Source organism: Pleurodeles waltl, chromosome 1_2 (assembly GCF_031143425.1).
Source record: "Pleurodeles waltl isolate 20211129_DDA chromosome 1_2, aPleWal1.hap1.20221129, whole genome shotgun sequence".
NCBI classification, from domain to species: domain Eukaryota; kingdom Metazoa; phylum Chordata; class Amphibia; order Caudata; family Salamandridae; genus Pleurodeles; species Pleurodeles waltl.
The window spans coordinates 778,517,744-778,542,712 of NC_090437.1; positions in this window are offsets into that span (position 1 = coordinate 778,517,744).

Genomic DNA, 24,969 nt, shown 5'->3' on the forward strand with positions numbered 1-24,969 from the left:
TCATGCCATTTTGTGCTTTCTATGTGTGCTGCAGAATGCAGCACACATAGATAAAGCCAAAAAGAGAATAAAGTATTTTTCCTCATTGTGCCATGCTAACGTCACTCCTGAGGTGGCATTAGTTTTAGGTGCTGCCTCAGGTTTAAGATTTATCGTAAATCTGGGGAACCTCAAAATGCTATGGGTGCTGCGGTGGACTGCCCACAGCAATGCCCATTGCACGCCCTTTTTCGTGTTAAGTGATGCATGCAGTATTTACAAGGCGATGCTGAGTCACAAAAAGTGCTTTAATGCTGCCTTGTAAATATGTCACAGGGTATTGCGCCACCAGATCATCGCTAAAAATGACCCTCTGGTGGCACAAGGGACTTGTAACTAAGCCCCTGGGTACTTTAGAATTGGAAAACAAGGACACAAATTTGGTGTGGATACCTTATGTGGACACAAAGTTATGGGGACCTAAGAGTGAACTACCCCAAATAGTAAAACAAAAGGCTGAGCACTGAGGGGAAAAAAGACTAGCAGCGAAGGGGCTAATGTACATGTAAGTCCCATGTATAACATATATCCAGTGCCTGTACATTAAAGGCGCTACTAGTGGGCACAGATTGCACCACCCTTAGACGTAACCTTTCCAACTTGTCTCAGGCCTGCCACAGCAGTACCTGCTTGCACAGTTTGCTGCCACATTGACTTAGCAAGTCAAACTACTTGCCAAGGTCTAAACTCTCTTTTTACTACTCCTAAGTTACCCCTAAGGTAGGCCCTAGATAGCCCTATGGGCAGGATGCTGTTTATGTAGAAGGTAGCACATAAACGTTTATGTATTACATGTCCCAGTAGTGACAAACAACCTATTTTGTTTTTCAGTACTGTGAGTGCTGCTCCTCTCACATGTTTGCATTTCTCTGTGCATATAATTCTAGTGCTTTGCAGCCTGACTCCAATCCACATCTGGGGTAGAGTGGCAGCTCCACTTTGTGCATTGTCTCCAGACAGCCATCATGTAGGGAGGGTTAGGTGTGACAGGGTTACATTTGCATTCATCTACATACTGATGGTCTTCCTGGGCTGGGAGAGAGGGAGGCAAGGCACACTTTACACTTGTATAGGCTGTCTCCTGCTCTCACACAAAGGGCTTGTTTACCTCCCATGAATGTCTGGAGCCAGTCTGGAACTGGTCAGACCTTGCTGGAAACTTCTCCCACTTTCTACAAGCAGGGCACCTGGAGTATAAATACAGGGGCTCCGACCCAATGAGCTTTTAGAGCACTTTTGGAACTGTGACTGAACTTCTGTCAGACTTCCTTGATAGATTTTCTGCTTCTTGGCCTGCTTCTAGTGGCTTCCTGACTCTGTTTCATGAAGGCACTGCTGTGTTACCAGGGGGAGTCGCCATTCTGCCACTATTATTTATGTGCTGGCCTGCCTCCCTGCTTTGTGTACATCACCAGTGTTCTAAGTGCTTGGTGAGCACATTATTTCTCACCCCCAAGTGCAGGCTTGTTCTGTGGCATGCAGCAATATGCTTCAACTCTTACCCAGTGCGTGTTGGGCGCTTCTGGTTGTCTGTGCAGTGCGGGAAGAGTGCTAACATCTCCCCTGGTACTGGAAAGACTAGTGTCTGGTGAGTACTTTCACTCTACCAGTCCTGCCTAGGCTAAAGCTCTCCTTCTGCGTCTGAGGCCCCATAGGCGATGTGGGAAGCAGAGACCGCAAGACGAGCTCTGAGACCTGGGACAGGCTGGAGTCTGAAGACTTGCTCTGGCCGGCACTGCGTCTCTGGTCTCCACTGCGTGTTGTGCTATCCTCACCCCGCAGGAAGGGTGCATCAGCAAAGTCCTCCCCAACGTTCTTTTCCACTTGCCGCCAAGGAGAAAGCCGGGAGGCCCACTCTGCCGTGTTCAGCAGTAACCTTGATCATTACAACAGCTGCACAGTGCGGTTGCAGGCAGCTGTCCTCACTGCAGTTTTCATGCTGGGGGGGCAAGGGAGATCTCCCCCACCTTCCCCTCATGTGAGAGTGCACCTCCCTGATGAGTCAGGCCGGAGGAAAGGAAGGGGGCTTTCAGCCTCGCTGGAGGTTTAACCCCTCGTCTGAACCACTCATCACGTCAAGGAAGGCGCGCTGGAGGTTTCTCGGAGGAAGCTACCTTATGGCCCACAGTAAGTGCGCCTGTGTCCCTATGTTTTTGTTGGAATCATTTTTGCAGAGGTCCCTAATTACACTACCTCATATACAGGGAGTGCAGAATTATTAGGCAAATGAGTATTTTGACCACATCATCCTCTTTATGCATGTTGTCTTACTCCAAGCTGTATAGGCTCGAAAGCCTACTACCAATTAAGCATATTAGGTGATGTGCATCTCTGTAATGAGAAGGGGTGTGGTCTAATGACATCAACACCCTATATCAGGTGTGCATAATTATTAGGCAACTTCCTTTCCTTTGGCAAAATGGGTCAAAAGAAGGACTTGACAGGCTCATAAAAGTCAAAAATAGTGAGATATCTTGCAGAGGGATGCAGCACTCTTAAAATTGCAAAGCTTCTGAAGCGTGATCATCGAACAATCAAGCGTTTCATTCAAAATAGTCAACAGGGTCGCAAGAAGCGTGTGGAAAAACCAAGGCGCAAAATAACTGCCCATGAACTGAGAAAAGTCAAGCGTGCAGCTGCCACGATGCCACTTGCCACCAGTTTGGCCATATTTCAGAGCTGCAACATCACTGGAGTGCCCAAAAGCACAAGGTGTGCAATACTCAGAGACATGGCCAAGGTAAGAAAGGCTGAAAGACGACCACCACTGAACAAGACACACAAGCTGAAACGTCAAGACTGGGCCAATAAATATCTCAAGACTGATTTTTCTAAGGTTTTATGGACTGATGAAATGAGAGTGAGTCTTGATGGGCCAGATGGATGGGCCCGTGGCTGGATTGGTAAAGGGCAGAGAGCTCCAGTCCGACTCAGACGCCACCAAGGTGGAGGTGGAGTACTGGTTTGGGCTGGTATCATCAAAGATGAGCTTGTGGGGCCTTTTCGGGTTGAGGATGGAGTCAAGCTCAACTCCCAGTCCTACTGCCAGTTCCTGGAAGACACCTTCTTCAAGCAGTGGTACAGGAAGAAGTCTGCATCCTTCAAGAAAAACATGATTTTCATGCAGGACAATGCTCCATCACACGCGTCCAAGTACTCCACAGCGTGGCTGGCAAGAAAGGGTATAAAAGAAGGAAATCTAATGACATGGCCTCCTTGTTCACCTGATCTGAACCCCATTGAGAACCTGTGGTCCATCATCAAATGTGAGATTTACAAGGAGGGAAAACAGTACACCTCTCTGAACAGTGTCTGGGAGGCTGTGGTTGCTGCTGCACGCAATGTTGATGGTGAACAGATCAAAACACTGACAGAATCCATGGATGGCAGGCTTTTGAGTGTCCTTGCAAAGAAAGGTGGCTATATTGGTCACTGATTTGTTTTTGTTTTGTTTTTGAATGTCAGAAATGTATATTTGTGAATGTTGAGATGTTATATTGGTTTCACTGGTAATAATAAATAATTGAAATGGGTATATATTTTCTTTTTGTTAAGTTGCCTAATAATTATGCACAGTAATAGTCACCTGCACACACAGATATCCCCCTAACATAGCTAAAACTAAAAACAAACTAAAAACTACTTCCAACAATATACAGCTTTGATATTAATGAGTTTTTTGGGTTCATTGAGAACATGGTTGTTGTTCAATAATAAAATGAATCCTCAAAAATACAACTTGCCTAATAATTCTGCACTCCCTGTAGTAGGCACACCACCGGTCAGGTGGCTGCAGTATATGTCTGCATCTATAACAGTGACCCCTCATCAGACACAAATACCATCTAACCTGTGACAGATCACAGGTGTGCCATATCAATGTTCTGTACATTGGTAGGTGAGCAAACCTACGTGGATGCAAATTAGCATGTAGTGTTAATGGGAGCACAGACGCACTGTGCCTACTGATTCGCATGGTACGTTTTTGGGGAATTAGTATGTGTTAGATTTGTTACAGGCTGCATGATCACCTTTGATGATTCATGTGTTTATTCATGATGTCCATGCATTTATGGTGATGGATGATTATTCCTGTAACGTACTGCTGCATTTTCACGCCCTGAGTATATTCTGGTGTTGTGAAATATGTCACTGCCAGCTGTTGAATTGCCCAGAGTAATTAATATTATTCCAGTTATAATATGATATGTATACTATTTAGGAATAATGGCATTGTGATCGATGGTGCATGCCCAGTATCTATGATTTATCATGTTCTTGATCCATGATCTATATTTACATTATAATACTTATACTTTTAAATAATTCGATTTGAAGTCTCTTTTGTGGAGTATTTATTGTGTCACTGGTGTGAGTGTGTTGCCCAAATGTTTCACACATGTCCCCTGAGGATAAGCTTCCATGATCTGCGCCAACCACCATAGGGTGAGAACAGGTTATCTTTAGCATGTAACTTAATTACCCTCTCTAGAGTGGTGGGTTCTGCCTGGCTTAAGTGCAGGTGAGGACAGGACTTTTGTTTGCGTAATACCTCAGTGAATAATTTTTGCACTACAAACTCTGCACTTAGACCACTATGGCCCTCATTATGACATTGGCGGTAAGTACCGCTTACCGCCATGCTGACTGCCGCCAACATACCGCGGTGGTATATCGCTATGGGTATTATGACACACACATAGAAATACACCACTATACAGACACACACATAAGTCCGCCAGCCCAAAGGTCAGTGATAAACTGGCGGTACCAGAAACTACACCGTTATGCCAACAGAAATACGCCCACAGCATTATGACCCACGAATGACCGTGGCAGTCATCATCATCATCATCATATACTTTATTCGACCATAGGTCATAAAAGTTACATATTAAATTGTACAAAAAAGGTACGTTTTCTTCATTATACTTTTACACTGGCTGAAAATAGTAAGGTTTAGAATAGGAAAAGCTTCTATAGGCAATGGCCTACTATAATCCACCATTAATCCCGATACATAACTTAACATTTAACAGTGGCAGTCATTCAACCGCGGTAAACCATGGGCAGTACAGACCGTTGCACTCAAAATACACACACACATACAAAACTACACCACATTGGACAATTCAAACTACACACACACCTGACACACATACACACACCATACCCACACACCCACAACACTATAAAACACACACTACCCACAACCCTTTACGACCCAAAGAATTTGGCAAGTGAGAGGGGGACAAGCCAGGAGCACCCACTGAATCTGAGCCACAAAACACCATCACCCATACACCATCCATGCACCTCACAGCACATACCCCACCACATCACCCCACACACCCTCACACACACCACTCACACTACACCCATGGCACCACAAAGACACCCCAGGTTCTCAGAGGAGGAGCAAGGGTCATGGTGGAGGAAATCATCCGGGTAGAGCTACAGCTATTCGGATCACAGGTGCAGCAGACGTCCATTGCTAGGAAGATGAAGCTATGGCGAAGAGTCGTGGACAGGGTTAACGCCATGGGACAGCACCCCAGAACTAGGGATGACATCTGGAAGAGGTGGAACGACCTACGGGGGAAGGTGTGTTCCATGGTTGCAAGACACCAGATAGCTGTACAGAGGACTGGCGGTGGACCCCCACCTCCTCCCGCACAACTAACAACATGGGAGGAGCAAGTCTTGGCGATCATACATTCTGAGGGCCTGGCAGGAGTAGCAGTAGGACTGGCTCTGATAAGTCAAATCTTTACAACTTAATCCCCTCCTACCTGCATGCCATCACAAACACCTGCCCCTACCCTCACTCCATCACTCCACCACCTCACATATACCCCACCATCACAACCCACCCATCCCAATACCAAGCCCTGCACACAACACCAATGCATGGACCCCCATCACAGACCTGCATGGACACAAATCATCACAGCATGCACACTAGTGACAAACACTTACCCAACTAAATCACAACTCACACAAGCCAAGGCTGCCTTGGTAATAACAACCATAGAGGGAAACATACCCATGCACAAGATGTCACACGCAGAAACAATAACCCTGCATTTACATCCCCATAGGACCCCCACACAACGTCACCAGAGAGGAGGTGCCAGCCACATCCAGTCCCCCCCAGAAGAGGCCCACAGTGATGACAGCAGCTCTGCACACCTGGATCAGGATGACCATCATGGCCCATCAGGGACCTCTGGACAGTCGGTGATCCAGCCACATTCCCAAACCACCAGATTCTCCCCCTCAGGAAACACCACCACAGCACTCACCCAGCAGGCCCATCCTTCTGGCCTCAGGACACATCAATCAGCAGTGTGTCCACTACTACAGGGAACCCAGGAAACCCCACAAACACAGGACGATAAGGGACCTGGGGTCAGTGGCAGTGGGTACACGGGTAAGGGGACAGAGGCACAGGACAATAGGGAAGCTGGGACGACTTCTGTGCGACAGGGGAAGGACAGGCCCAGGGAACCCACTCTCCACGAGGCACTCACCAACATCCTGGGAGCATACCACCACTCCTAGGAGACCATGGGCCAGATACTGGCCAAGCTGCAGGAGACCCAGCAGCTGCAGGAGGGACAGTACCTGGGGATCAGGTAGGACCTGAGGGACATTAACACCACCCTGGTCACCATTGCAGAGGTGCTGACAGACATAGCCAACACCATGAGGGAGGCAGTGGCACACCGACGGGCCCCTGACACACCAAAAAACAGCCCTCCACCTCCGCCGATGCTAGTAGACAGGAGGCCCTGCCACTGGAAAAACAGGCCACCAGCACCCCACACCCTGCAGAAGGAGAACCACCATGCAAACGGTCCTTGTGATCCAGGCAGAAGCCAGAGAACATTGCCAAGACCCCCGTCAGGAAATAAGACTCCCCTGATTGTCACCCATGTGTCCCACTCTGTCACCCTGTCCACCTTGAACTGCCACAGCTCCACTTCCTATGCCCCCTTGGGCAATGCAACTGTGATACCAGTAGACTGGGCTCTATCCTGGACATTTCTCCACCATCAACCCAGCCCATTGCAATACCCCCTAAACATATTATCACAGAAATATACACCCTTGGAACAAATACAAGTATGGAGTCTGTCAATTGATTAAAATATGTATTACTGAAACAAGCTGTAAACATTGCAATTCAAATGTACAGTTATATTTACATAGGTATGACTTGTAGTGGGCAGCAGTAAACACACCAGGAGCCAGAGTGGGGCACAGATATCTGAAAATAGAGATGCCAAAGGGTACAGTAAGTGGCCATAGAAATAGAGAAATCAGGCTGCCATGTACGATGTCCAACACAAAACTGCAATGGAAGGTGAAGTTACAGTGTCTTACCTGTGTGTCACTGGAAGTATTGTTGGATTATTGTAGTTCTATTGTCCACATCCTCTTCCTCTGCCTCCTCTTCGTCACTGTCCACAGGCTCCACCGCTGCCACACAACCATCCCAAGGCTTATCCTCCTGCAGAAAAGGCACCTGGCGTCTCAAGGCCAGGTTGTACAACATGCAACATGCAATGAAGATTTGCCCCACCTTCTTGGGAGAGTAGTACAGGGATCCACCTGTCAGATGTAGGCACCGGAATCTGCCTTCAGGAGGCCAAAGGTGCGCTGAATGATCCTCCTTGTTCGCCCATGTGCTTCATTGTAATGTTCCTCTGTCCTTGTCCTGGCATTTCTCACTGGGGTCAGTAGCCATGAGAGGTTGGGGTAACCAGAGTCACCTGTAAATATTGAGGGATACCTGTTAGCCACACACTCACCCTTAGGGACAACCCCACATCCATATACCTACATAAACTGGGTGGGGACCATGGGGTCACCTATTAGCCACACCCGGTGCCTCTGGAGATGAGCCATCACATATGAGATGCTGCTATTCCTCAAGATAAAGGCATCATGCACAGAGCCAGAATATGTTGCATTGACATGGGAGATGTACTGGCCCGCCAAACACACCATCTGCACATTCAGAGAGTGAAAGCTCTTTCGATTTCTGAACACCTGTTCATTTCTCTGGGGGGGGGACAATGGCAATATGTGTACCATCAATGGCACCAATGATGTTGGGGATATGTCCCATTGCATAGAAGTCAGCCTTCACTGTGGCCAAATCATCCACCTGGGGGAATACGATGTAGCTGCGCATATGTTTCAGCAGGGCAGAATACATTCTGGTCAGCACGTTTGAGAACATAGGCTGTGACATCCCTGATGCCATGGCCACTGTCGCTTTGAAGGAACCACTTGCCAAGAAATCGAGCACTGACAGGACATGCACTAGAGGGGGGATACCTGTAGGGTGGCGGATAGCTGAAATCAGGTCTGGCTCCAATTGGGCACACAGCTCTTGGATTGTGGCCCTATCAAGTCTGTAGGTTAGGATAATGTGCCTGTCCTCCATTGTTGCCAGGTCCGCCAGGGGTCTGTCCATGGGGGGATGACTCCATCTCCTATACATCCTCAGTGGTTGAACTCTAGTTTGAAAAATGGTGAGCAGAAGGTCAGATTCAAGCATATATTCAGATTAATATGCAATTTGTGTTTTACAGAAACAGTATGTGAACTTGTAAGTCAGTTGTAAGTCAGTTTATGTGCCTATGTCTGATGTGACACTTTGCGGGTATGTAGCGCGCTTTACAAATGCAGTGATTGATTGATTGAAGGAGGTGCGGACCCTGGGGGTCTTTGAAAGGCAGAGCACCCATTGCAGCAAATGGTGGGAGGACGTGCACCTCTGGGCAAGGAAGACGGCGGAAGCCCAGCTGGGGCTGGCCTCGCAACGAGGAAGGGGTGCCCGTCGTACCCTGACCCTCCTGATGTTCCGCATCCTGGTGATGGCCTATCTGGAGTTGGATGGGCGCTTGAAGGTATCACTGCAGCCACAAGGGGGTGAGTACAGACTCAGATTCTTGACTTAGCGTGCGTTAAGGTGTTACCTGGGTGGGGGATGTGGGTGCCCCTAGGTGAAGGCGAATATGGCAGGGTAGGTTCCATGATGGGCAAGCTCAGGTGCCCTCCAACCACAATAATGTTGGTGGGCATCTACTACTGGGCAGGGTCCTGTGTGTTTCAGATGTGCAGCTAATGGTGTTAGGCATTATACCCCATGGGCTGGTGACTAGCATTGTAACTGGTAGTGCATGGCCTAGTGCATAGGGCTGTTCCCTGTGAGTTGTGTACGTGTCATTGCTGGCATTGACCAAGTGTATCCTCTGTCCCCCCCTTGTTTTTTGGTCACCCTGTTCTTGTGTGCATTAGCAACATCTGGCGGAGGAGCAGGGACACCAGAGATGGAGGGAGCTGCATCCCACATGGGCCTGGAGGCTGAATCCACCGACGGTGAGGGCACCAATGGGACGGAGGGCGAGGGGAGCACCACGACGGAGACAGGAAGGGACAGTACCAACAGCGATTCCTCCTCCGACGGAAGCTCCCTGGCAGTAGCGGACACCTCAGTGCCCACCACAACTACAGGTACAGCTGCCACCCCCTTACCAACACCGCCCTCCCAGCAGCCCCTCAGCGTGTTTCCTGTGCCAGCTCGCCCAGGAGGGTGGGCATCTCCCTCACCCCAGGCACATCAGGCCCTGCCCCGTCAGCCCTGCTGCCACTCCAACTTCCTCTTACCCAGACCCAATCCCCTCAACCCCAGCCTATCCCAAGTACACCTTCAGACCAGCATTTACCCAAATCAACACACAGAAGTGGCTCAGGCAAACACAAGCACCACATTTCATCCCACAGGCACTCACACAAGCACCATCCAGATGCAGACACACCAAAATCCACGGCCTCCACTGTGTCCCCCTCCTCCTTGTCGTCCACCTCCCTCCCAGTAGCGTCTCCACTCACACCTGCATGCACTACATCCTCATCCACTACCTCCATCACCAGCATGCCTATCACTACACACCCCTCACTGGCAGTCACCACCCCCATATCCATACATGCATCCCCTGAGTCCTCTCCCACTGTTTTTGTGACCCCTCCTCTCAAAGTATACAAACACAAGCACACAGACACCCAACAGCCATCCACCTCACATCAGCATCCAGCCCATGCACCTGCACCCAAACACAGCAGGCTGACACCTCCTACAACCACTCCCTCTTCCTCCACTCCTAAACTTTCGCCCTCTTCCCACCCCAGTGTCCCTAAGAAGCTTTTCCTCACCACCATTGACCTATTCCTTACCCCTCCCCGTCCTTCACTTTGGGCCAGGGTGGACAGAACCCAGCCCAGCACCTCAGCCACCCAGTCCACAGGCACTGTGGTTTCTGCAGCTAATGCAGGTGTGGGAGGCTCCAAGGAGGCATCCGTCAGCACAGCCAGTGTGCCAACACCACCTGCCAAGGCTAAGGGGCCGCCATCTAGCAAGGGCAAGAAGGGGACACCAGCCAGCAAGGGGAAGGAGGCACCACCAGCCAGCCAGGGGTAGGAGGCACCACCAGCCAGCAAGGGAAAGAAAAAAACACCAGCTGGAAGAAGCAAGGAGGCACCACCATCTGCCAAAGGGCAGGAAGGGGCACACAACACCAGCCATGGCACTTCAGCCGTCCAAGGCTGCAGGGGAAGAGCTGGACCCTCCCCCACCACTGACAGAACCGCCACCTGCATCGCGGACAGCACTGCTACCCTCACCGCGGCCATCACCGCCATCTGCACCGCGGCCAGCATCACCACTGTCAGCAGCAGCAGGCCCAGTGGGCAGCCGTCCGAGGCTGCAGGGAAAGGGCTGGAGTCTCCCCCAACCACTGACAGCACCGCCACCTGCACTGCAGCAGTACCGCTACCTGCATCGCTGGCAGCAACGCCACTTGCACCGCAGCCAGCAGCACCAATGCCAGCAGCAGCAGCTCCAGTGGGCAGCCGTCTGAGGCTGCAGGGGAAGGGCTGGAGCCTCCCCCCACCACTGACAGCACCGCCACCTGCATCGTGGACAGCACCGCTACCTGCACCGCAGATGGCACGCCACCTGCACCACGGCCAGCAGCACCACAGCCAGCAGCAGCAGCCCCAGTGGGCAGCCATCCGAGGCTGCAGGTGAAGGGCTGGAGCTTCCCACCACCACTGACAGCTCTGCCACCTGCAGCGCAAATGCCATAAATGAGCAGCCATCACTGCCAGCGAGCAGTGTGTAGCAGTGATTACGTGGGCTGCAGTGCATCCTGGCCCCAGCAACACTTGTCGGTGTGACACCCAGGTGAGAGACTGTGACCTTGCCCCATTCGTGATGAAGCACACTGGGCACAAAGCCCCATCCATAACCAGTGGAAGAAGGCATCAACTCACCGCCCTCCTTGGCAGGATGAAGCACACTGGGCAAAAAGCCGCCTCCAGAACCAGTCGAAGAAGGCAACCACTCACCCCATCCTTGGCCGGATGAAGCACACTGGGCACAAAGCCCCCTCCAGAACCAGTAGAGAAGCCACCCACTTGAGAGACTGTGGCTTTGCACTCCCCAGGACCAACCAGTGGGCAAACCACCCACTTGAGAGACTGTGGCCTTGCACTCCCAAGGACCAAGCAGTGGGCAAACCACCCACTTGAGAGACTGTGGCTTTGCACTCCCCAGGACCAAGCAGTGGGCAAACCACCCACTTGAGAGACTGTGGCTTTGCACTCCCAGGACCAGGCAGTGGGCAAACCACCCACTAAAGAGACTGTAGCCTTGCACTCCCCAGGACCAAGCAATGGGCAAACCTCCCACTAGAAAGACTCTGGCTTTGCACTCCCCAGGACCAGGCAGTGGGCAAACCACCCACTAGAGAGACTGTGGCCTTGAACTCCCCACGACCAAGCAGTGGACAAACCACCCACTAGAGAGATTGTGGCTTTGCACTCCCCAGGACCAGGAAGTAGGCAAATCACCCTCTAGAGAGACTGCGGCTTTGCACTCCCCAGGACCAGGGAGTGGGCAAACCACCCACTAGAGAGACTGTGGCCTTGCACTCCCCAGGACCAGGCAGTGGGCAAACCACCCACTTGAGATACCGTGGCTTTGTACTCCCCAGGACCAAGCAGTGGGCAAACCACCCACTTGAGAAACTGTGGCTTTGCACTCCCCAGGACCAAGAAGTGGACAAACCCCTCACTAGAGAGACTGTGGCCTTGCACTCCCCAGGACCAAGCAATGGGCAAACCACCCACTAGAGAGACTCTGGCTTTGCACTCCCCAGGACCAGGCCGTGGGCAAACCACCCACTAGAGAGACTGTGGCCTTGCACTCCCCAGGACCAAGCAGTGGACAAACGACCCACTTGAGAGACTGTGGCTTTGCACTCCCCAGGACCAGGCAGTGGGCAAACCACCCACTTGAGATACTGTGGCTTTGCACTCCCCAGGACCAAACAGTGGGCAAACCACCCACTTGAGAAACTGTGGCTTTGCACTCCCCAGGACCAAGCAGTGGGCATGGAGCCCCCTCCAGGCCAGTGGCGTTGTACCATCTTCCGGCTGAGGTGCCCTCCCATTCCCCATTCCCCTGAGGTACCTGTGTTTTTTCGACCTGATGCCCCTGCAGTGTTCTCTCTGTATTAAGGCAGTAGTCAAGTGTGGCCTTGGCCTATGTGTTATGGCCCCGTGGGCCATGGACATTTTGGACTGGGCATTGTCCCTCCTTTTGTATATTGTACATACTGTTGATTGATTTAAGGATGTATTTATTTAAAACTGTACTATTGCACTCATTTTACTCCATTCCTTTTGTACTTGCGTTATTCCTGAGGGTTACGGGGTGTATATGTAATGTTGTTGCATCTGTTTGTGTGTATGGTGTTGAGGGTGAGGGTGGGGGTGTTGCATGTTGCGTGTGCATGTCACTCTCTTTTTTCTCCCCCCAACCCATGTGTGCTAGGTGCAGTACTCACGTGGTCGTCTTTGCCGGTGTTCGTGTTTCTGGTGTATGAGGAGGTACACCAGCATTGGAAAAATTTGCAGTTCGGGCTCCATGGCATCGTGGTTCTTCCTTGAGTGTCGAGAGGTGAGTAGTTTCCCTTCAGTGTACTGTTTCCACCGGGCTTTTTATAGCGTTGGTACCGCCCCGGAAAAGGTAGCGGATAGGCCTGTTGTAATGCTGTGGGCAGTACATTGTCTTCCGCCTGGCTGTTGGCGGTTACCGCTGCAGTGTTTGTTGCTACCGCCTTGGCTGTCGGTGTGTTAAAGTGGCTGTCTGTGATGGCGGTTTCCGCCATGGTCATGATTCAATTTTTTTCTACCGCCGGCCTGTTGGCGGTATGACTGCCGCTTTATCACCGACCGTCAGGGTTGTAATGAGGGCTTATGTGATGATTTTCTCCTGTTCTCTCAGATTGGTCATTTTATTGATACACCGGGAATCTTGTTATTGCACTTGTGTTTTTGTACTTGGCCAAAATTAAATCAACCTTTGATCTTGACAAACTGGGATGTCACACATTGGATGAGTTAAAGGGTTTTTGCAGGGAGTGGAGGTTAGAGGTTGATTGTGAAGCCATACGTACAAATCTTGCCTACACCCTGCTCATGTTTTAACAGGCATGCTGGGGAAAAGTGCGAACAGGGAACCTGGGGGGTGGCCCTAGGGAGTATCTTGAGGTCAGTGAGGTCTCTGAGGGGGAGGGTTCCCAGTCCAAACACTAAGAAGGTGGTCGTTCTGAGGGAGCCCTTGAGGAGGACCCCAAGAATGGTGAGGACTCTGAGAGGGCAGTGACCTTGAAGAGTCTGAAGAAGAGGGAGAAAATGACCAGGCTGGGATGCCAGTAGAGAGTGAGGACCTCATAGGTAGGGAGTCCCTTACTTGGTTAAGTGCCAGAATCAGTGTTACCTCCCCTCCCTGTCCCCTGAGGAGCTCAGAGACAGAAAGGCTAAAAGGGACCTGAGGTTGCAGCTGGCGCAGCAAGCTGTGATGGAGAGAAGGCTAGAGACTGAAAAGGTCTCTCAAAAGAGAGGATGGTGGAGGCTGAAATGGCCTTTGCCAGGGAAAAGCTTGCCTTTTAGAAAAGGAAGCTGATCCTTGAACATTGTGTAATGGTGCTGGACTTGCACGTGCTGCAGTTGGAGTCCAGTTTTGGCAGCAATTGTAAGTCCAGTGTCATGAACAACACCCACATACACACAGGCTTGGTGTCTAGCTTCAAGGAGGGGGATGAGACACGTCAGCGGCTGCAGGAGAATAAGAGGGCTTTGACAGGTTGCAGGATCCCTGAGGAGGACTGGTGAACTGTCCTGGAAAGTTATATTCCTGCTAATGGGAGAGATGCCCTACTGACCCTAGAAGGGACTGACAGGCAGAGTTACACTCCTGTGAAGTAAGCCCTGATTGTTAAATATGGAGTTGCCCCTGAAGAGTATAGACTGAGGTTCAGGGGCAGTAGGAACGTGTCTCACCATTGTATCCTCCTCTTTTTCTGACCCTCTTTTTGTTTGCTTTAGGACTCTGGCCACCTTTACCACTGTTAATCAGTGCTATCGTACACGTGCTTTGTCCCCTAAAACTTGGTATAACTATGTTATTCCAGTTTGCCATAATTAATTTACATCTAAGTTCTTTGTAGAGTGGTATAACATATATCCAGGCCCTGTAAATTAAATGCTACTAATAGCCTTTCAAACTTGTCTTCGGCCTGTCACTGCAGTGCCTGTGAGGGCATTTTACTGCCACATTGATTTGACAAGTCAAACCACTTGCCAAATCATAAATTCCCTTTTTACTACACCTAAGCCACCACTAAGGAAGGCCCTAGATAGCCCTATGGGCAATGTGCTGTGTATGTAAAAGGAGGGATATATACTTATGTTTTACATGTCCTAGTATTGACAAACAACCTATTTCACTTTTCACTACTGTGAATGCTTCTCCTCTCATAGGTTTGCATTGGAAATTCCCTTATATATGCCTAAGTGGTAATTCCTGATCTGTAAGGAGTGGCGTGGGCATGTTTGGTATGTTTGGAAAGGTAGTGAGCAATCCTGCTTACTAGTGTAGGGGATTTTACATAACTATTTAAGAAAAGCCACTTTTACTTTCTAATTCCACTGCTTTGCATCCTGACTACAACCCATGTCTGAGGCAGAGTGATAGCTCCACTTTGTGCATTTGTGCATACTCTCCAGACAGCCATCAATCAGGGAGGATATAGGTGTGACATCTGCATTCAACTACATACTCATGGTCTTCCTGGGCTGGGAGAGAGGGAGGCGTGATGCACTTTAACTTGTAAAGGCTCACACAAAGGGCTTGTTTACCCCCAACTGATGTCTGGAGCCAGAGTAGAGGAGGAGGGAAACTCCTAGAACTGGTCAGACCTTACTGGAAACATTTCCCACCTTCTAGAAGTAGGGCATCTGGAGTATAAGTACAGGGGCTCTGACCCTGTGATTTTTAGAGCACTTTTGGAACTGGGACTGAACCTCTGTCAGAGGGTCTACTGGACTGCAGAAAGGACTCATCTGGACTGCTCTTCTGCGGTTGTCCTACTACCTGCTGCAGCCGGGTTGCGTAAAGAACTCCTTGGATTGCATTTCTGCTTGTTGGCCTGCTTCCAGTGGCTTCATGACTCTGTTTCACTAAGGCACATCTGTGCTGCCAGAGGGAGCCGTCATTCTGCCACTACTATTGATGTGATGACCTGCCTGCTTTGTGCCCCCAACAGTGTTGTCAGTGCTTGATGAGTGCTTTCTTTCTCACCCTCAAATGCAGGCTTGTTCTGGGGCCTGCAGCAATGTGCGTACTGAGTGGTTCAACTTTCACCCAGCACATGGTGGGTGCTTCAGCTTATCTCTTCAGCACAGTGCCAGAAAAACTAGTGCCTGTTGAGCCCTTCCATTTTACCAGTCCCACACAGGCTAAAGCTCTCATTCTGCTTGTAGGGCCCCATAGGCGATGTGGGAAGCTGTGACAGCATGATGGACTCGGAGACCCGGGGCAGGCTGGCACTCCAAAGCCTCACTCCAGCTGGCTCCGCCACTCTGGTCTCCATAGGGTGCTGTGCTGTCCTTTCTCTGCAGAAAGGGTGCACCAACCAAGTCCTTTCTGGCATTTCTTCTAGCGTGCGCCACGCAGGCAAAGCGAGCACAAGCCATCAAGCGACAAAGGAGAACCTCAGGAGACCCATTCTGGCGTGTTTGTCCATAACATCAGCCCTACAACAGCTGCATTGCATGATCGCGAGCAGCTGTCCACACTGCAATTCTCACTGAGGAGGGGGACCAGCCTTCCCCTCATGAGAGAGTGCACCCCCATGATGACACATACCAGAGGAAAGAAAGGGCGCTTTCAGCATAACCTCACCAGAGGTGTCACCCCTTGTCAGAACCTCTTGCTGCGTTCAGGAAAGCGTGCTGGAGGTTCCTTGCAGGAAGGTACTGCCTGGCCCCTACATTTTTGTTGGAATCATTATCGAGGAGATCCCTAATTAGAGTACCTCATATAGTAGGCACACCACTGATACTGCGACCTACAGTTTATATCTGTATCTACCCCGTGGCCCCTCATCCACCACAAATACCTTCTAACCTGACCAGAGTACAGGTGCGCTGTATCCTAATTTCCCTACATTGGTAGTGATCTAACCTACGTGGGTGCAAATTACTGTGTACTGGATAGTGGGGGCACAGACACACTGTGTCTGACGACTTTCATGGTGATTTCTGCGGGAATTAGTATGTGTTATATTAATTACAGGCTGCATGATCATCTTTGGTGATTCATGATGTCCATGCATTTATGGTGACAGATGATTATTCCTGTAATGTAGTGCTGCATTTTCATGTCCTGAGTATTTTCTGGTGTTGTGAGATATGTCACTGCCAGCTGTTGCCCAGAGTAATGAGTATTATTCAAATGTTATTATGATATGAATAATATTTATGAATAATGGCATTGTGACCAAAGGTGCATGCACAGTATCTATGATTTATGATGTTCTTGGTCCATGACATATACTTACAATACAACACCTATATTTTTATATAATGAAGTGGGGAGTCTCTTTTGTGGTGTATTTATAGTGTCACTGGAGTGTGTTGTGCAAGCACTTTACACATGGCCGCTGAGGATAAGCCTGCCTGCTGTCCTTCAAGATACCAGTGGGTGAGCACAGATTATCTTCAGTGTGTAACTTACTTACCCTGACTAGAGTGGTGGGTTCTGCCTGGCTTTGGTGCATACCCTAGCCAACCAGAAACCCCATTTCTAACTCAGACTAAATACCAAACAAACTCATATAACTATGTAACAGTCCCTTATTTAGAATTTGTTGCAACTAAAATAGGTTCACTAAACATCAAGTACCTACATAATCTGGAGTTTCTTTACTCCAACAAACCTTTCAATTGCATACAATGACTTTACACCTCAACCAACTCTTCATGAAAGTTTCCTGCCCTCCACCCCATTACCGTCTGGTTTCCTCTTCCACTTGCATATGAGATCACTCACCCAAGAGAGCCATGCTCCCTGGTGAGCATGGCTGGAAGTGCGTGCTGGACAGACTTAGTTCAACTCCTCCCTGACTTCTATCCTCTGTTTACATCCTGTTCCTGTTTCTCGTTCTGGGAAGAGAGAGGAAGTCTTTTGTCTCCTTTCAAGTTTATTTTGCAGCCCTTTCAATTCCACACAATGACTTTACACTCCAACCACCACTTCATTAAAGTTTCCTGCCCTCTACCCCATTACGGTGCGGTTTCCTCCTCCACTTGCATATGAGATTACTTACCCAAGTGAGCCATGCTCCCTGGTAAACATGGCTGGAGGCGAGTGCGGAGTGCTGGACAGTCTTCGTTCCACTCCTCTCTCACTTGTATCCTTTGTTTACATCCTTTTCCTGTTTCTCCTCCTGGGAAGAGAGAGGAAGTCCTTTGTCTCCTTTCGAGTTTCTTTTGCAGGCTTCCTCTGTTAGTCCTTTGTGACACATCCTCCACGGTCTCCTCACAGTATATTTTTTAGGCTGGCAGAACTTGCAGTTTTGCTCTGAGGAATTCTGTGGAGTTCCCAAAAAAATCTGCGAGATTCTGTGAGAGTCTGTAAAAGCCCAGAAGAGCTTCTTTTTCAGGCCAGTAGCGAGTTCTGTGCTGAACAATCAGCACAAATGGCACCACGCAGTATGCATAGTGCAGCCATTTTATTTTACCTGCTTTCTGTTCTCTGTATGGTGCTGGGCGGATTTTTTGTATCCATTTAATTGCTATTTAATCCTCCCCCATCCTGCTCATCCACCCCTTATTTACCTTATTTTTATCAGAGTGTGTCTTTGTGTATTTTACTTTTATTTTTTACTTTTTCAATTTGTTTGTACTTTTGTATTTCTTGACTTCTTTCTTTCTTCCTTCTTCTCTATTCTCCTACTTCCTTCACACCTCCTATTCCTACCTAGTGACATGTCAGAGGAACAGCAACAGACATCAAGTGGTGGTGTCAGTGTAGCTGCTACAAGTCATGTGGTCAGCAGCACCAGCAAGGGGTGCAGTCCTGCCCCATTTTTCCAAAGTGGGGGTGGCCCCACTTGTTTTTTATGTGCAGCGTCACCTCCCCTCCATGTTGGCAGCAGGCGGCAGACCTGAGATTGGTATGCCCTGTGGGAGCATTGGCTGCTGTGGGGGAGAGTGTGCAGGTGCATGTGCCTGAGCATGCAGCAGCTGAGCCAATGTGCTGGTTAGGTAACAGGACCTGCTCAACCTACTGGGTATCAATGTTGCGGTAAATAATTATTTATTTTGTGTTCTATAATGTTATTTGTTTTTCAAATAGCATGCTGCTCGCACTCAGAGGTGAGTTAAGTTTTTGTTATGAATATTATGTGATCTAGGATGAGCTAGCCAGGTGCTTGGCGCTTCCTAATTATACTCATTGGCACTCACTTGGGCTGATTATTTAAGAAGTCATGCAGACTCCTCTGTCTTGTCACTAAGATAATGGTAGTAGTAATATGAGTGAGTTAGTGTTCTCCGTGCCTTTCTCTATGTACATCATACAGTCCCATTCTCCCAGTGATGTGTAGGTTACATCTATGAATTGAAAAGAGAGACTGCGTTGTCCCATCAAAGAGGTTTGAGAAGCAAAGTTCATTTGATGCAATGCATTAGTAGTTCCAAATGTAGCTTAGGTTTTAGAAAATTAGGAGTAGGGCTTAGGTTTAGGAAATAAGGCTAGGTAAATTCAATACTACTGCTATAAGCAATCTGATTTAGAAAAGTACAATGCTATTGCATTTGCCTGTCAAAATATTTTTGGGGAGATTAACTCTACCACTAAGAGAGCATCATCTAAGGTGGTTGAAGGTGAAAGGGCTGCCATCACCAGTGGAACTACCACCACCACCACCTGCGTTGCGGCCATGGCTGAGGGTTCTGCTGGACCCAGTTATGTCCTGTCATTATTATTTACCTAGCATTTACCTCTCCTCACTATTAGAATAATTTTGTCTTGTTTATTTTTCTATTCTGTTCCCATTTTTTCCATCTCTTCTGTTGCATGTTTGTTAAATTATGATTATCCTTTTTTTCTACATTTCCTATTTCTGTAGCTGACTTCCTCCTGCCTGTACTTGTCTATAGATCTCTTCTGCTTTGCTAGTAAGCTTTCCCTTTCCCCATATATATCTTGTGGACTGGTACAGTAAGACTAAGAGAACAGATTTTTGGTACTCTACTGTGAAGACTGCAGGCTCAAGTAAGCTATTATTCAACAGGTATGTTTGTTGAGAAGGCTTTCTTTATTTTGCTCATGCTCAAACAGTTAAAAGAGAGAGTGGCCATGGTCATGGTGGACTTCTCACCCAATGTTGTGTATCATTCATTTATACAGTATATCAGCAGTTTCCATGACAGTGCAACATGGCAGGAAAGTGTGAGATCCCATTGCATTTGCCAGCCAAGATGCTATGTCCTTCATTGACCAATTTATTCCACCCCTTCATTCCGCTTCAGTGACTTAGAGTCATCATAGCTCTGCCACTCCATAATGAAAGATTTTTGGGTGGCTTGACTACCAGGCCTTTATAACATTGTCAACCCACAAAATACCCAAAGTGATAGTTTTGATAGAAGATATTGCTAACTGAACTGTAGTGAGGTATTGCAGTTGTATTTTGTTAAAAGAAATAATATTGGGAGGTATATCTGGCATCTAAAATGTGTAATGATTTTTTTACCTGGACAGACTACCAGTGCTGGGGCCAGTGGCAGTACCAGTGCTTCAGACTTGGCAGAGGAGGTGGTTGGAGGGGCAGTCCATGCAGTGGCAGGGACTGTTGGTGGCAAGTCACATTGCTTGCTTTATTGACAAAAGAAGTATACTCACTGTATTTGTTAAGCGAGGTAGATATACCACTCATCATCATTCATCACATCGCTGCCCATGGTACTTCACCACCTGGGACCTAACTGCAGCATGGTTGAATTCGGCACTGTGGTGTTGGCTGTGCAATGTGTCTGCTTCAGTTTATGCAGCAATTCAAATGTTTTCAATGCATTGTAAACTAAAAACAAGGGGCGTGTCCCAGTGTCCACTCAGTCCACTCCCGTCCTCCCAAAAAATTGAAAAATCCATTTTTGGCATGTGTCATCATTTTCTGGCCAAGTGATTTAGTTGCACATTTTCCATGGCTTCCATAATGGATTTGCGCCTGTTCAAATGTATCCCTTCCAACATTTGTTATCTACAGTTGGCAGAGATTACCCATTAAATCAAACTTCCAAAGGAGCAGATGCCTTTTAACCAACTCCCTCCAACAGATGCATGCTCAGACTTTACTGATTATCTGAAACCTGCATCTGCTAGGGAGAAGGGGAATGGAAATAGAAAAAGAGAGACCACCTCCAGATCCAGTTCCAGCCTGTGTTTCCTATTTGAAGATAGGATATTCAGTGTGTGCTTCTGTAACCTGTAGCTTTCTTCTTTTTGGGATTTCTTTAAAGGAAGGACCTGCAGTCGGGGGATAAGAGCATAGATAAGTACATTCCTACTGTGCATTTAACTGTTCAGGCATTGACATTCACACAATTCTATTGTTCTCCTAGCCTCTCTCTAAGAGAACAATGTTAATTTAATATCTTCTTTTCTCCAGGAGTCAGAGGTATCCAAGGTTCTCTGGCGAACAGTTCAAAGGTTCACAAATATACAATTTACTAATGTCATTTACAGGAAACGAAAACCTCCTCTCAAGGTTCAGTTTTCTCAATCAGAATGAGTCTGAGCACTGAGGTTTGTCTCTAAGACTGGCAAGACTGTAAGGTGAAGAGTTTTTGAATATATATGTACATACATATATTGGCAAGTCTGGAAATCATACAAAAGGATTCCTTACTGCAGTTGCATGAAGTTCTGTTAAGCAAAAACAAATTCTCCTCAGAAAGCTGATAGTGTCAGGGAGACCAGATCCTCGGGGCCTGCGCACGTTCCCAACATGTCCATCACTAGACAGCTCCAAAGCTCCAATAGATATACCACAGAGCCTGAGAGAGTCCGAGTGGGGGAAAGGGGATTAGGTAGGGAACAACTGGGAAGGAGACCTGTAGGAAGCAAGAGGTTAAACAACACAATGACAAGATATGATCACATTGACTTTCAATAGACTATGGTTTTAAGAATTCTTATACTGTAATCATGGATACCCTAGGGCATGATTATAACTAGGCCTCAAGAAATCTAGGTACCTGGAAAAATCAAGAATGGGTTAATACAATGTTTCATTTGAGCTTTTCAGGAAATATCATATACTGTCTATAATACAAGAACCTTCTTCAAAATAGTTTCAGAATAAACATTGCATTTTTACAGGAGGACAAAGGCTATCTGAACATTTCATGAAAAAACAACAGGAAATGTACTAGGAGCTTAATTAGCACAGAGAATGCCGCACTTTGAATTAAGCGTAATGTCATGAAATGATCGCGCACACTGCCGATCTGAATGTCAAGAGTTTTATGTCAGGAAATGAATCGCACACCTTGCAGATTCGAAATACACAATACAAATATCATGAAATGATCGCGCACGCTGTTGCCGATCTGAATGTCAAAGTTAAATGCCAGGAAATGAATCGTGCACCTTGCCGATTCAAACAAGAATATGTAAATGTCATGAAAACACAATCACGCACACAAGGAGTTTCACAAACTAGGCCCAAAAACTCGAATGTCTGTGAAAAAGGGGGTCGGGGGCCCAGCCCGACCTCAGCCCTACCGCTCTGCTAAAGGATCGTCAATATAATGAGGGCAGGCGTGGAAATATCATTGTTGGCCTCAGGGACCGGAGCTCAGGAAGTTGCTGCTGCTCTGCACCGGGACCTCTGAATAGTGAGCCCGTGGAGCTGGGCTGACTCCCTTATATAGAGTCAAGCCCAGCCCACAAACCACACCCAGTCATGGGGCAGGGAAAGCTTCTAGAAGGTCCTAGAAAGGGACCACACCCTGACACACTCGGTAAACCTGCAGCAATACGTTCAAATTAACAGTTATTGCAAACATCATAAATAGTGGTTTTCAAGATTAAACTCTGCAATGCAAAAGGTTAACAAACTGCATATAAACATAATGCATGAATTATGCCTTTGCATAAAGACTTGGGGCCAGATGTATCAAGGCTTTTTGCATTCGCAAACGGTGCGAACGCCCATTTGCGAATGCAAAAAGCCAGTTCAGAATGTATGAAAGACATTCTGAACGCAATCTTAAGGAATCGCTAAAATATCGATTCCTTAAAATTGCGACCCTGTTAAGAGAGTCGCAAAATTGCGACTCTCTAAATGAGAAATCGCAAATAAGGAATTTCTTAGCACATGTATGAAGCCATTCCTAAATGCGATTTGGGCATTAGGAATCGCTATTTACCACCAGGTTGAACCTGGTTGTAACCATGTGCAAAATTTAAAAATGCATTTTAAATGCATTTTTAAAATGTACATGTAAAGCAGACATGCCCTTTTGGCATGTGTGCACCTTACATGTCCCCCAAAATTATTTTGGGGTGCAGCAGAGGGGGCCTTAGGCCCCCAGCACCCTGGGGTTTTGCATTTCCAAAATTGCGATTTCTGGTTAAGAAATCGCAATTTTGGAAATGCAAGCAATTCGCAGATATGGGCCAACAGGCCCATTGGTGCGAATGGGGCCGGTATCACAATTTGCAATTCGGTAATATCATTTGCGATTTTTAAGAAATCACTATTACCGAATCCCAAATGTGATACATGGCATTTTGCGAATCGGAAATAGCGATTTCTTAAAAATCGCTATTTCTGAATTGCAAAAGGCCTTCATGATGCATCTGGCCCTTGGTTTTTGCATTTAAGTCGCCCATAGAGCGTGCACTGTCCTGATGTTGACAGATAGCCAGTTGTTGGAAGAAGGAAGAAATTCAACTTCCATAGAAGGGAAAATGCTGCTGGTGTGCACAATACTAAGGTAGAAACACTACAGCGCTGACCTCACAAGAATTTGCGGCCACCATCTTGAGTGGCAGTTAAACCTGAAGAAGCTAGTTCTATGAAGAGCCTCCACAAGAGCCATCGGGAATGAGTACGCTACTGCAACCAACGTGGGTACAAGGAAAAGGGGAATTGTTTTGGCTGAGGCAAGAACTCAACAACACTGGCAATAGTTTTCCTGACAGTACCTCCCTCCAAAGAACTCCCTCCCACAGAAGGATTGTTGGGGAAAGTGTCATGAAATTGCTTTCTCAACCTTGGAGCATGCACATTTTGGAAGCCTTACCAGGAGCTTTCTTCTGGGCCAAAACCTTTCCATTCAATGAGATACTATAATGTTCCTTTTTTCAACTTTGAGTCTAAAACTATTCACTTCATATTCTAAATGTGAATCTACTTGGATAGGATCTGGAGGTGCAGTTGTCCTAACATTGGGAGGGCTTCTTGTAAGTAGCAAGACATGGAATACTAGATTAATCTGAATCTGAGGAGGCAAGGCGAGTTTGACTGTTATTGGATTTACAATTTTCTTTATTTTAAAGGGTCCTACTTATCTAGGCTGGAATTTTTATTCCCTCTTAAATGTAAATGTCAAGTAGATAGCCAGACCTTCTCACCCTCGCAATAACCAGGATTGCTTCTCCTCTTTTTGTCAGAATGCTTCTTGTAAGAGACCTTCGCCTTGGTCAAATGTTCTCTAGCGGATTGGTAGGTCTTTTGAATTTTCTTAATGAGCTCATTCGCAACTTGGACCGAGCCTCCCAACCTTCCTAAGATAATGTTTGGGTGCCTACCAGAGTTCAAATAGAAAGGAGAATAACCTGTGGAGGCACGAATAGCATTGTTGTACGGAAATTCTGCTGTCCAAATGAAATCTGGCCAATTATTATCTTGATCCAGAAGATATAAGCGTAGGTACTGCTCTATCTCCTGGTTAACTCTTTCTGTCTGTCCATCCATTTCCGGATGATAACTAGTGGAATAACTTGAGTCTATTCCAAGGTGTATCATAGAGGCCCTCCAGAATTAGGAAACAAATTGGGGACCCGATTTGAGATTACAACCACCGGAATGCCATGAGCTCTCACTATGTGCTGTAAAAATAACTGTGCTAACTGAGAGGCTCTAGGAACCTTCTTCAGAGGGATGAAATGACTCATTTTAGAAAAGGTGTCCACAAAAACTAGGACTGTGTCGAAACCTTGACTTGAAGCCTCAATCAAATCCATAGTATGGTACAATGGGAAGAGGCTTACGCACACCTTTAGGAGCTAGTCGTGTTGTCTTTCCTCAAATGCATTTACCACAGGTTTGAATGTATTGTCTTATTTGAGGGATCATGGCAGGCCACTAGAAATACCTCTTAATTAATTTGGTAGTCTTCAAAATTCCTTTTTGGACAGCTATAGGGTCATCATGACACGCTTGTAGCGATAGTTCTTGCAACTCACGAGTTGCCAAATATAAAGCA